The sequence below is a fragment of the Saccoglossus kowalevskii genome, chromosome 10 (genome assembly GCF_978046115.1).
Source record: "Saccoglossus kowalevskii chromosome 10, keSacKowa6.1, whole genome shotgun sequence".
Taxonomy (NCBI): domain Eukaryota; kingdom Metazoa; phylum Hemichordata; class Enteropneusta; family Harrimaniidae; genus Saccoglossus; species Saccoglossus kowalevskii.
In genome coordinates this window covers 33,810,160-33,820,203 of record NC_140650.1, presented here as the reverse complement: position 1 = coordinate 33,820,203, position 10,044 = coordinate 33,810,160, and positions in this window count along the sequence as shown.

The following is a 10,044-nucleotide window of genomic DNA, read 5'->3' as shown; positions in this document are numbered from 1 at the left end:
ATTAGCAAAACAACAAAACTGGTCATGTCCAATTAGAGGCATGCCATTATTAATATAGAGAACTTGACAGTGAGCCATGTTGATATAATCCCATCTGGCTTTGTAGCCAAGTCAAAGTATTAGAATCAATGTCAAAACATACGATTTATTAATCAACAAAGCTTGGTCTACTTTGCCGAAAGCCTTGCTACAGTATTTGTAAATACCTTCGAGCTGCTGCTTACTATCGATAGCAACACAGGCATGTTCAAGTAGATTTTTTAATAACATGCTGTGAGGAATAAACCTTTGACCTTGATTTGATCAACGATCACCAGCGTTTATCCTCAGATATCTAATTTTGTCTCAACGTCATTATTACAATCGTGACTTTTTGTTTCGAAACATCTAAATGCATCCTAATCTCTGTAGGGTAGTACTGACCAGTAATGACATTCCTATAGGGTAGTACTAACCAGCAATGACATTCCTATAGGGTAGTACTAACCAGCAATGGCATTCCTATAGGGTAGTAATAACCAGCAATGGCATTCCTATAGGGTAGTACTAACCAGCAATGGCATTCCTATAGGGTAGTACTAACCAGCAATGGCATTCCTATAGGGTAGTACTAACCAGCAATGGCATTCCTATAGGGTAGTACTAACCAGCAATGGCATTCCTATAGGGTAGTACTAACCAGCAATGGCATTCCTATAGGATAGTACTAACCAGCAATGACATTCCTATAGGGTAGCACTAACCAGCAATGGCATTCCTATAGGGTAGTACTAACCAGCAATGGCATTCCTATAGGGTAATACTAACCAGCAATGTCATTCCTATAGGGTAGTACTAACCAGCAATGGCATTCATATAGGGTAGTACTAACCAGCAATGACATTCCTATAGGGTAGTACTAACCAGCAATGACATTCCTATAGGGTAGTACTAACCAGCAATGGCATTCCTATAGGGTAGTACTAACCAGCAATGTCATTCCTATAGGGTAGTACTAACCAGCAATGGCATTCCTATAGGGTAGTACTAACCAGCAATGGCATTCCTATAGGGTAGTACTAACCAGCAATGACATTCCTATAGGGTAGTACTAACCAGCAATGGCATTCCTATAGGGTAATACTAACCAGCAATGCCATTCCTATAGGGTAGTACTAACCAGCAATGGCATTCATATAGGGTAGTACTAACCAGCAATGACATTCCTATAGGGTAGTACTAACCAGCAATGACATTCCTATAGGGTAGTACTAACCAGCAATGTCATTCCTATAGGGTAGTACTAACCAGCAATGGCATTCCTATAGGGTAATACTAACCAGCAATGACATTCCTATAGGATAGTACTAACCACAATGGCATTCCTATAGGATAGTACTAACCAGCAATGACATTCCTGTAGGGTAGTACTAACCAGCAATGGCATTCATATAGGGTAGTACTAACCAGCAATGACATTCCTATAGGGTAGTACTAACCAGCAATGACATTCCTATAGGGTAGTACTAACCAGCAATGTCATTCCTATAGGGTAGTACTAACCAGCAATGGCATTCCTATAGGGTAGTACTAACCAGCAATGACATTCCTATAGGATAGTACTAACCAGCAATGGCATTCCTATAGGGTAGTACTAACCAGCAATGGCATTCCTATAGGGTAGTTCTAACCAGCAATGTCATTCGTATAGGGAAGTACTAACCAGCAATGGCATTCCTATAGGGTAGTACTAACCAGCAATGACATTCCTATAGGATAGTACTAACCAGCAATGGCATTCGTATAGGGAAGTACTAACCAGCAATGGCATTCCTATAGGGTAGTACTAACCAGTAATGACATTCCTATAGGGTAGTACTAACCAGCAATAGCATTCCTATAGGGTAGTACTAACCAGCAATGACATTCCTATAGGGTAGTACTAACCAGCAATGGCATTCCTATAGGGTAGTTCTAACCAGCAATGGCATTCCTATAGGGTAGTACTAACCAGCAATGGCATTCATATAGGGTAGTACTAACCAGCAATGACATTCGTATAGGATAGTACTAACAAGCAATGGCATCCCTATAGGGTAGTACTAACCAGCAATGACATTCCTATAGGGTAGTACTAACCAGCAATGGCATTCCTATAGGGTAGTACTAACCAGCAATGGCATTCCTATAGGGTAGTACTAACCAGCAATGGCATTCCTATAGGGTAGTACTAACCAGCAATGACATTCCTATAGGGAAGTACTAACCAGCAATGGCATTCCTATAGGGAAGTACTAGCCAGTAATGGCATTCATACAGCTGCAGTAACTAGGCCATAGAATAAATCAACTGCCCTGGTGATATAGAACACATCAGGAATACGGCAATAATTATCTAATATTTATAGTGATCTGTTTAGTGAATCAAAATATACCTTTTAAAATTGTAAATAAGCCAATTTGACGATATTAGGGTCCGATTCATATAGATTTAAACCAGTATTGTTAATAAGCCTATTATCTGATTAAGGCGACGATATTTTGATCCAATTTGATTAATACCAGTAATAACATTACGAATAGGCGTGGAACGCGGAAGTAAATAATTATTATATAAGTTTTATATAAATTACACTGATGAACTGATCACGTTTACTAGAATTCAAAATAACATCAATAAAATAAGTGCTCAAATTTTCCAAAAGAATTATAACAAGTTCAGTTGGTCCAAATTCTGTCCAGAATATGTTGGGGGAAAATAACAACTATCATTAACAACTCGCTATGTGATCTTGTATCTCTATTGAAAGCATAACGATTAAGTATCATTATAAGGAGAGAGATAAGTAAAACCATGTTACGTAATATACTTTTTTATACACGTCGTCAGTGAGCTGGAAGACTGTCCGAAATTAAGAATAATACACCACCACCTCTTTTCGTGCATCGATTGCTTCGGTGAATTTATAAGCCAGAAATATTCCGTCATCTCCTAACACCGAGTCATTATACCAAGTCTCTGGCAGCGCGAATGCATTGTGGGTGCCGAATGCTTCAAGACCTGCCATATCTGTATGCCGATCTGTGTGTTGATTTTGTTTTATTTCTCAAATTTTAATAATATAAAACTGTTGGAGCCCACATCTCTACTCAATATGATGATATCTTGGTTCAGAAAACTTTCATACATGTATCAGGGGGGAAATCTTCTCTCTCGGGGTCTCCACACTTGTTAGGGGGGGATCTCGTCTCGTCTCTCTCTCTCGTCCCCTTGAGGTACGGGATCGGGAAAGTCACTTAAGCTTACAGTCAAATAAGACACACACAACGAAATACGTTTCAACTCTCGTCTTAGTCGGTCAATCGAGCACTCTATAAGACACAACGCCCTGGGGAAAAGTCCCCAAGACTCTCGCAAGGCTGACCCAAGACTAGCCCAAGACTGGACTGCCTCAATGCTCTCTAGGACTGCACTCGACTCCGTCTATCCTAGAGCACTTGCCAAGACTGACTCAAACTCTCTTTATTCATTTTCACAACTCTAACCAATTACAAAGCAGTAAAAAGACTCTAGGGCGTAACCTTCAATCATAAAGCCAATCACACTAAGCACTGAATACGTCATATCTTTTGATTAATCGTTCACTACATTAATAACTATGAATACCAACTGTCAGAATTCGTAGTCAGAATAGCGGCGGTTATCTGGTAATTAGTTCCAAATCACTGAGCCAAGTTCCGTCCAAAACTTCAAATAGGCCTAAACGATGACAGACATAACACAGCAATTCACTAATAATCAGCTAATTAAGTCGGTCAACAGATACGCGAAAACAAATTCATGACACATGTTCTTTTGAAAGAACTGAAACAATGCCGTTATTTTGAAAACCATTGTACGCGAGTTTTCCGTGAAAGCTACTGAAACCACTCAAAATTGCCGTCAGATTGAGATGTCGGAAAACATCCTGATTAACCTGTTTGCATGACAAACTCCCCCAACCATTCGATTTGCAATATCAAAACTGTATAGGAGGGCGCTCTTCTAATATTCTCTCATTCGCGATATGCGTTTACTGCACAGTACACCCGTCACCCGCCACCTACTATAAATAATGAAAGTCTTGTTCAAATATCGTCAACGTCAATCAAATGAATATTATTTATTTGCTAGCAATTTTAAAAACTTTGGTAAAAAACAAACTCAGCTGAAATATTGAATCTTAAAATAAATTTCACGGTAACACATCCCAATAACCAGATAAAAGTATTTTAACAACCGATGCGATAACTATTTTGTGACTAATATAAAAATGAAGGTTACTGCTGTAAACACATGAACCTTGAATTCATGTATACTACAGCTTCGCTACTTACAATCAACCACCACCAACATGCTAACTGTACAGGTAGGGTATAACATCGATTAATACGATTTGTGGAAAACTGTATAGAGCAAACAAAATCGTTCATTCAATTCACATTTCAGCAATTCACGCATCATTATTTTATTTTACCATTATTTAATCAAGAACAGTATTTTTTTATTTGTGGACACATGCCTACCACCAACCATAGAACTGCTACTATGACAATATCAACATTGTTAGCTTCACATTTATTGGTCCATTTGTTAGCATAGAAGTAGACGCAGCTGCTTATATCATTTAATATACCTCATTGATTCACGACTTTATATACTTCTCAGTACAGCACGTACAATTTTATCTCATGCATGCATTTTACAATGTAAAAATGAGTAAAACATACTTGCCATCCTGTTATTTATTCTCCGAAACGCTAAATTCGCACTGTATGTTTGCCACCAAGGTTATCCTAACGTCTTCATTAAGTATTCAACTCGAAATAATATAAGCGTGTTTTTCATTTATTTATTATTAATGTTATCATTCATTATTTCATAATAGTTTACGTGCTTCATTCACAGTTTTCGATTTCGTTGCCAGATACTAAAATACTGATCTGCTAAGGTATGGTTACATAAACTGCTGGCGACTAGCAACTTGATACACGCACCCAGACATTTAGGTTATATAACGCACCGCAACGTCGCACAGAGCAATCATTCCTTACTTATCGACGTTCGATACTGTTGCCTGTCCAATAAACTTAGCGACCCTATATAAACATCATCTGAAGAATAGAGACTGGAGAAGTAAATAGATAAAAGTTAATCAGAACGACACATTTCATATATACTAATAGTAGGCAATAGTTGTATTCTAGCTGTTTTGAATATACTATATGTCTGATGAATGGACAGTTTTGTTCCTTCCTTTGTAAATGCAATCGTCCGGAGAAATGCGACTATCCGTCTCGTCTGTTTTATACAATACGTTACTATTTCTCTCATATATTTGGGTAACTATAGTTACTGGATAAGAACACGCGTAAGCACATCTCGTGTATGTCGTCGGACTGACAAATCATTCAGAATTTTCAAATCATATACAACATAAGTAAACTTAGATGAATTGTGTATGATAATAAAAATACCCCCCAGGTATTATAACTATTCATCACAATTCAGTTTGAGAGTACGTACTGTAGGCGCTGAAGATTGTAATGTTCCTCCCGCCCGGTAGGATAATGCTACACAAACAGCAAATGTCGCATGCATTTAATTAGCGAATAGGCGGAACTCGGTTCCGACAGCAGTCAGACTGGAGTGTTGTTTGTGTAGCATTATCCTACCGGGCGGGAGGAACATTACAACCACCAGCGCTTGGGGTAGTTTGAGGGAGATCGACGTATTGTAATTATTTTCTGTGCTAAGATGTCATCACTGTCGATGGAAAATCACCGGACTACTAGGAAAGAGATTTGCCTGGGAACAGTAACTCGTATTGTAAGTAAACAGCGTACACAGTAACCAGTACACTAAGTAAATAGTGTACACGGTAACTCGTATTCTGAGCAATCAGTGTACCAAGTAACCAGTACACTAAGTAAACAGGCTACACAGTAACTCGTATTCTGAGCAATCAGTGTGCCAAGTAACCAGTACACTGAGTAAGCAGTGTACCAAGTTACCAATATATCAAGTAAACAAGGTACACAGTAAATCGTATTCCAAGGAAGCAATGTACATAGTAACTCGTGTTCTAAGTAATCAGAGTACCAAGTTACCAATATATCAAGTAAACAAGGTACACAGTCAATCGTATTCTAAGGAAGCAGTGTACATAGTAACTCGTATTATAAGTAATCAGAGTACCAAGTTACCAATATATCAAGTAAACAAGGTACACAGTAAATCGTATTCTAAGGAGCAGTGTACACAGTAACTCGTATTCTAAGTAATCAGAGTACCAAATTACCAATATATCAAGTAAACAAGGTACACAGTAAATCGTATTCAAAGAAAGCAGTGTACACAGTAACTCGTATTCTAAGTAATCAGAGTACCAAGTTACCAATATATCAAGTAAACAAGGTACACAGTAAATCGTATTCAAAGAAAGCAGTGTACACAGTAACACGTATTCTAAGTAATCAGAGTACCAAGTTACCAATATATCAAGTAAACAAGGTACACAGTAACCAGTACACTAAGGAAGCAGTGTACACAGTAACTCGTATTCTAAGTAATCAGTGTACCAAGTAACCAGTAAACTAAGTAAACAGGCTACACAGTAACTCGTATTCTGAGCAATCAGTGTGCCAAGTAACCAGTACACTGAGTAAGCAGTGTACCAAGTTACCAATATATCAAGTAAACAAGGTACACAGTAAATCATATTCCAATGAAGCAATGTACATAGTAACTCGTATTCTAAGTAATCAGAGTACCAAGTTACCAATATATCAAGTAAACAAGGTACACAGTAAATCGTATTCTAAGGAAGCAGTGTACATAGTAACTCGTATTATAAGTAATCAGAGTACCAAGTTACCAATATATCAAGTAAACAAGGTACACAGTAAATCGTATTCTAAGGAAGCAGTGTACACATTAACTCGTATTCTAAGTAATCAGAGTACCAAGTTACCAATATATCAAGTAAACAAGGTACACAGTAAATCGTATTCTAAGGAGCAGTGTACACAGTAACTCGTATTCTAAGTAATCAGAGTACCAAATTACCAATATATCAAGTAAACAAGGTACACAGTAAATCGTATTCAAAGAAAGCAGTGTACACAGTAACTCGTATTCTAAGTAATCAGAGTACCAAGTTACCAATATATCAAGTAAACAAGGTACACAGTAAATCGTATTCAAAGAAAGCAGTGTACACAGTAACACGTATTCTAAGTAATCAGAGTACCAAGTTACCAATATAGCAAGTAAACAAGGTACACAGTAAATCGTATTCTAAGGAAGCAGTGTACACATTAACTCGTATTCTAAGTAATCAGAGTACCAAGTTACCAATATATCAAGTAAACAAGGTACACAGTAAATCGTATTCTAAGGAGCAGTGTACACAGTAACTCGTATTCTAAGTAATCAGAGTACCAAATTACCAATATATCAAGTAAACAAGGTACACAGTAAATCGTATTCTAAGAAAGCAATGTACATAGTAACTCGTATTCTAAGTAATCAGAGTACCAAGTTACCAATATATCAAGTAAACAAGGTACACAGTAAATCGTATTCAAAGAAAGCAGTGTACATAGTAACTCGTATTATAAGTAATCAGAGTACCAAGTTACCAATATATCAAGTAAACAAGGTACACAGTAAATCGTATTCTAAAGAAGCAATGTACATAGTAACTCGTATTCTAAGTAATCAGAGTACCAAGTTACCAATATATCAAGTAAACAAGGTACACAGTAAATCGTATTCTAAGGAGCAGTGTACACAGTAACTCGTATTCTAAGTAATCAGAGTACCAAATTACCAATATATCAAGTAAACAAGGTACACAGTAAATCGTATTCAAAGAAAGCAGTGTACACAGTAACTCGTATTCTAAGTAATCAGAGTACCAAGTTACCAATATATCAAGTAAACAAGGTACACAGTAAATCGTATTCAAAGAAAGCAGTGTACACAGTAACACGTATTCTAAGTAATCAGAGTACCAAGTTACCAATATAGCAAGTAAACAAGGTACACAGTAAATCGTATTCTAAGGAAGCAGTGTACACATTAACTCGTATTCTAAGTAATCAGAGTACCAAGTTACCAATATATCAAGTAAACAAGGTACACAGTAAATCGTATTCTAAGGAGCAGTGTACACAGTAACTCGTATTCTAAGTAATCAGAGTACCAAATTACCAATATATCAAGTAAACAAGGTACACAGTAAATCGTATTCTAAGAAAGCAATGTACATAGTAACTCGTATTCTAAGTAATCAGAGTACCAAGTTACCAATATATCAAGTAAACAAGGTACACAGTAAATCGTATTCAAAGAAAGCAGTGTACACAGTAACGCGTATTCTAAGTAATCAGAGTACCAAGTTACCAATATATCAAGTAAACAAGGTACACAGTAAATCGTATTCTAAAGAAGCAATGTACATAGTAACTCGTATTCTAAGCTGTGTTCACAGTAACCAGTATACCAAGTAAACAAGGTACACAGTAGATCGTATTCTAAGGAAGCAGTGTATATAGTAACTCGTACTATAAGTAATCAGGGTACCAAGTAACCAATATATCAAGTAAACAAGGTACACAGTAAATCGTATTCTAAGAAAGCAGTGTACACAGTAACGCGTATTCTAAGTAATCAGTGTACCAAGTAACCAGTATACCAAGAAAACAAGGTACACAGTAACTCGAATTCTGAGGAAGCAGTGTACATAGTAACTCGTATTATAAGTAATCAGTGTACCAAGTAACCAATATACCAAGTAAACAGTCTACACAGTAACTCGTATTATAAGTAAGCAGTATACCAAGTAACCAATACACTAAAAAACAGTGTACATAGTAACTCGTATTATAAGTAATCAGTGTACCAAGTAACCAATACACTAAATAAACAGTGTACATAGTAACTCGTATTATAAGTAATCAGTGTACCAAGTAACCAATACCAAGTAAACAGTATACATAGTAACTCGTATTCTAAGGAAGCAGTGTACATAGTAACTCGTATTCTAAGGAATCAGTGTACCAAGTAACCAATATACCAAGTAACCAATACAATAAATAAACAAGGTACACAGTAAATCGTATTCTAAGGAAGCAGTGTACATAGTAACCAATATCAAGTAAACAAGGTACACAGTAAATCGAATTCTAAGGAAGCAGTGTACATAGTAACTCGTATTCTAAGTAAGCAGTGTACATAGTAACTCGTATTCTAAGCTGTGTACACAGTAACCAGTTGTCGCATACGACTTATTTACCACTCCCGTGTCACTGAGAATGTTATAGAACCGTACTGTGTCTGGGTGGAATATTATAGATTTTGTTTAGAAACTGGTTGAATAAGTAATAGAACACTGTAGGAGGCAATAGAAGGTAATGGAACATTCTAGAAATATATAGTAAATTCCCAACATTATGTATTATGTATGCTGATGTAATGGTCTATTTATAGACAGTGTGGGTATATATGGGGAGTTGTTCAGCACTGAGATCAGATCGGAGATCTCGTTGAATTGTATTGGAGTTTAAGTATCTAGTTATTGGAGTAGTGAAGTTTTACCGCGTTATTGTACTTGATGTTTGCAGAGTATAATAATACCAGTACCAGTTGAAACCTCATCTGTTGGCTCCGTGTTCGTATTTTATCATCGCCGCCAGGGAAGTCTTTTTGTTACTGTTGCCATTTTGGTATTTGAACCATCACACCTGTACTATACCAATTACGGTAATATTACGTTGCGTGTGACACCAGTACACCAAGTAAACAAGGTACACAGTAAATCGTATTCTCAGTATGCAGTGTACCAAGTAACCAGTACACTAAATAAGCAGTGTACACAGAGTAACTTGTAATCAAAGTAAGTAGCGTACACAGTAACTGGTATTCTCAGTATACAGTGCACAAGCATAACAAATAAGCAGTGTACTGAGTAAGCAGTAAGAAGACAGGTGACAAAAGATCACACATATTCGATGCACGACA